The following is a 4,358-nucleotide window of genomic DNA, read 5'->3' on the forward strand; positions in this document are numbered from 1 at the left end:
AGCAGTGATCACAATTGTAAGAAGATCATCCTTTTTTAATATTATACTCTTGCGGGGCCAATGACGGTTGGAATAAGCTGTATTTCTTTTGCTTTTGCAACAGATTAACAAAGAACGAGAGGGTCGACAGATTGACAGATCCCTATTGAAAAACATTGTAGATATATTTGTTGAGGTTGGTCTCGGGAAGTTGGATCATTACGAGCAGGATTTTGAGATACAAATGCTAGATGATACAGCCAATTACTACAAAAGCAAGTGCACATTATGGATTGAGGTTGACTCCTTTCAAGAATCTCTGTCGAAGGCAAATGCATCAAGAATTGGCCCCTAGATTTTGTGTTCTATTGGTTGACCAGCTCTAATAGTGTGTGTGTAGGCTCTGGAATGCTTGGGAAAAGAGAAGAATAGAGTATCTCATTATTTGCACTCTAGCACTTGGCAAAAATTGTATAAGGTCGTCTTTTGACTTATTCTTGATTACATGGATTTACCTGATGTTAACTGTTATATCTTTTGGTTCATCAACTGCATCTACAATCACATACTGCATGATAATGATGTAAAACTAGGGTACTGTGCTGGTTAAACCTTGTTTTGATGATTAATTTAAATATTAATGATATTTTAATTAGATTCTGTTGTTTGTGAATTGACATGTTATCATATATACTTGAATAAATTTGGGATATACCTTTGGGTGATAACTTTGTAACTGACAAATAACAGCTAGGTTTTAATACTCATGGAGCAAAGTTCCCATGTTGCTAGTTTTCTGTTCTAAGATGTTGAGTGTCATTGCGAATCGGTCTCCAGTCACACAAATGTGGGGGATGTGAGTATTTCCCAAAATAAAATTCAACTCAACCCAACTATATATTGGTAATGTACCCAATTTTAATTGGTTCGGATATCAGAATTAAAATCGTGAAACTCAATTATCTAATTATCTAATATATTATATTAAATAAAAAAAATAATATTTATATAACTTTTACTAATTGGAATCTCACTTTAGTTTTCATTTACTTTTTTTTTTCCTTTTATTTTTCAATTTGTCTTATAAATTTAATTTTAGTCGGGTACTGGATTACCCAATCCAACCCAAATTTCATCAGTTTGGCATAGTTTGGTTTCAATTACAAAAGCACATTAATCCAATCCAACTCGAACCCATGAAATTTAATCGATTTGTTTCTCAAATTCACCCAAATCCAACCTGGCCTGATTACACCCATAGGAGCCAATCAGTGACGTGCAAACATTTCTCTTAATCAACTTATTTATATCCCCCTATGGATCTACATATATATATATGGGTTATCTGGATTGGTGTTTTCGGTTGAACCACAACTTAACATGTGTCAATCGTTGAACCTACATCGTCATGTAAAACCAATTTAAGCCATTTTTTGAGTGAGTTGCCACCTCAAACCTCACAAGAAACAAGAAAATTCAATTTACCAAAGGACTTAACATTGTCTCTTCCAATCAAAACTCTACTATGTCTATGTGCTTCATATTATGAAAAATACAACATTAGTGTTATGTTTGTGCCTTCTAAGACGAAAAGAGCCTAGAAAACAAATAACCATGGCAACCCTGCACTGTATCTAGCAGAGGTGCAACTTGGCATGCATCGTCGACGTCGCGATTCTTCCATTTCTCTGGTATACCTTCGGCATAAGGAGCAAGTTGATGCTGCAAAACTGCAGCAACCATGATGACCAATCATATTCAACCTTGTAGCAGCAGAAATAACACCCCTCATTGTGATGTACATATAAGCTCTTTGAGAATCAGTACTATCTAATCCTAGTGTGCCACATATAAGTCGAAATATAGGAGCATGGTGAAAAGATACAGTACCTGACCCCAAAGAAGCATTTCTCATTGTTTTCAGAGAAGGGAGTTCCGAGAACACGGCCGAACCCACCCTTGTGAGATCAGTGCCTTTCGGCTGACTTCATTTGTCAGTGTGGCATCCAATATTTTGTCAATATTGAGCCAGGTTTCCAACTTGGGCGACACGGAAGCCGAGTGCACGAAAGGAAGGAGTAAGCCTCCTGTGTTCTCCAAGACATAGATAATGAATGTCTTGAGTTCATCTGGATTTGAGACCAGGTTGGACTGAACTGATGCTTCAAGGCCAAAAGAGTTAGCAAAGCCGCCGGTAGGTAGAAGAGAATCAAGCAACTGCCATTGGCTCCACTGTGCAATGGAGTCTGAAAGGCGAGGTCCGTTGTCACACCCTTCACTTATTTGCATTGTAAATGATAGTCAGCTGGCATCGACGACAAATATTAGATTCCCAGAAAAGCCTAGAAGAAGAAACCAGGCTTATACATTCAAATTCTTTAAGGAAATAGAAAAACTTGCAGACATCATTTGAAAATGAATTTCATATCATACAAGAAATAAAACTCAATGTCTCAGACCAAAATTGAGCTCCAAAAAGCTGATTTTGAGGTCACACAAAGACAACTCAATCATTGTGTCATAATTTGAAGGATCCATTTCTGTGTCGTTTAAGAAAGAAGTTTACGAACATGGGGTTAATAGAGGACAACAACAACAACTCAGCTGCATTCTTCCCTTCAATGTCTTCGTCTCCAACAGCAAACCTGTCCACAGTTCAATGGATAGATTCAGAAAGTATGAGACAGCATTATATAAGCAGAGAGGATAGAGATGCTCACATATAGAGTTTGGTATAGGGACCAACTTTAAAATAACCCTTGGATTCAACCTTGACAGAAAAAAGACCATCCGTTTTGAGCTTGACTCTGGCATAATGAACAAGGTCATGAAGCCCAGATTCATTCTGTTGCATGAACATATAAATCAGACTTTCTTTCTGGTTGTGATGACAACAGAAAACATGCAACACCCGCCAAGTATCGTCCAGACCATCTATATGCAGATCTGCCATAACCATCCTCCTAGACAAGTCGTACACATACCAATTAGAGGCTAGCTCAACAACTAGGAGAAAATCACTAGATCCCAAAAGAACAAGTACATTACAACGAATTATCATAAATTGGCACTCAATGGGTTTCCATCTGTTTGCTTCAACATCAAATTACACAATCGATCGTTCCAAATTTCTAAAACGATACAAGAAAATGAGGGTCTTATGATGCTTGGTGCTCTTGAGGTCTCCAAATAATTTTTTTAGTGTTAAAATAACCAATGAGTCAACACCAGCACAATCATCACAATGTAATTGTTCATCATCCTCATTCTTACCATTGCTCGGTTTTGGCGCCTGTATTCTAAGAAAATCACTCTTTCTCTTAACCTGTTTCTTTGGAATGCCATTATATTCATGAACCCTATCTGCTCTACCGTAATCGTACCTATCCAGTTCCAAAGCCGTTGTCTCGAGATAAGAGTCTCGCGCCTCTTCCGAGCAAAGTTTCGATTCGATACCGGATTTCGGAGAAACAACCACACGGCAACGGCGGTTTGCTCCGCCAAAGCACTCCTTACTAAAACCTGGAAGCACTGCGGCTAGGGATAGAATTTGAAGGAGACTGCGATAGCATTGAACTACGGTGACGCGAATCATGTTCGAAAAGAACAGGAACCTGAGTGACAAAGAGTGGATTGGCGGGTAAAAAAACGGGAGGGTTGAAATTGAATGCGGTAGGGTTCACAAGAACGTGGTTGGGAACCTGACGGAGATGGTGGTGGTTATACGGCGGAGGAAGAGGCTTGTACGTATTTGGGTGACGGTAGTGATGAAAGTAGGGATCCATGGCGGCGGAGAGAGGAGACAGAGGGACAAACGGAGATGGGGGAAGGAGATACAGAAGATTACGGCTCATTGTGTGGGAGCTTCATTTGGGGAAGAATCAAAGATTGAACTTTTAGTAAATTACATAATTACCCATTATGGGTTATAATTTAATTATCAATAGTTTAACTATGGTTAACATAACAACCAATTAGAAGATGACATGTCACGGAGGGTAAATTACATGTTATAATAGGAAGGGTAGGTTAGAATTCACCATATATATATATATATATATATATATATATATATATATATATATATATATATATAAACAAAATAAAAGTGGGATAAATGATGGCCTTAGCCTTAGTTTCTAATAACCAGGCTCTAATATCATGTTAGAATTCAAAGAAAAAGACTGAAAAAGGAAATTATGTATTTGTTGTATAAAATATGGTATTATGTAAATGGTATTTATAGGTATATAAAATAAATTGAAATAATAAAAACGTAACATTCTGTAATTAACTATCATAATATATAATAAATATATAATTATGCTAAATAATTTTAATGAATATTAGTTTGATTTTATAGGGAAAATGACTTACAT

At 37.0% G+C, this 4,358-nt stretch overlaps 1 pseudogene; it reads right to left on the reverse strand.

Annotated features, from left to right (window-relative positions):
* Positions 1–1,355: 1,355 nt before the first annotated feature.
* On the reverse strand, positions 1,356–3,557 carry LOC130961843 (urease accessory protein F-like; annotated as a pseudogene).
* Between the last annotated feature and the right edge of the window lie 801 nt (positions 3,558–4,358).

This window comes from Arachis stenosperma, chromosome 1 (assembly GCF_014773155.1).
Source record: "Arachis stenosperma cultivar V10309 chromosome 1, arast.V10309.gnm1.PFL2, whole genome shotgun sequence".
NCBI classification, from domain to species: Eukaryota; Viridiplantae; Streptophyta; class Magnoliopsida; order Fabales; family Fabaceae; genus Arachis; species Arachis stenosperma.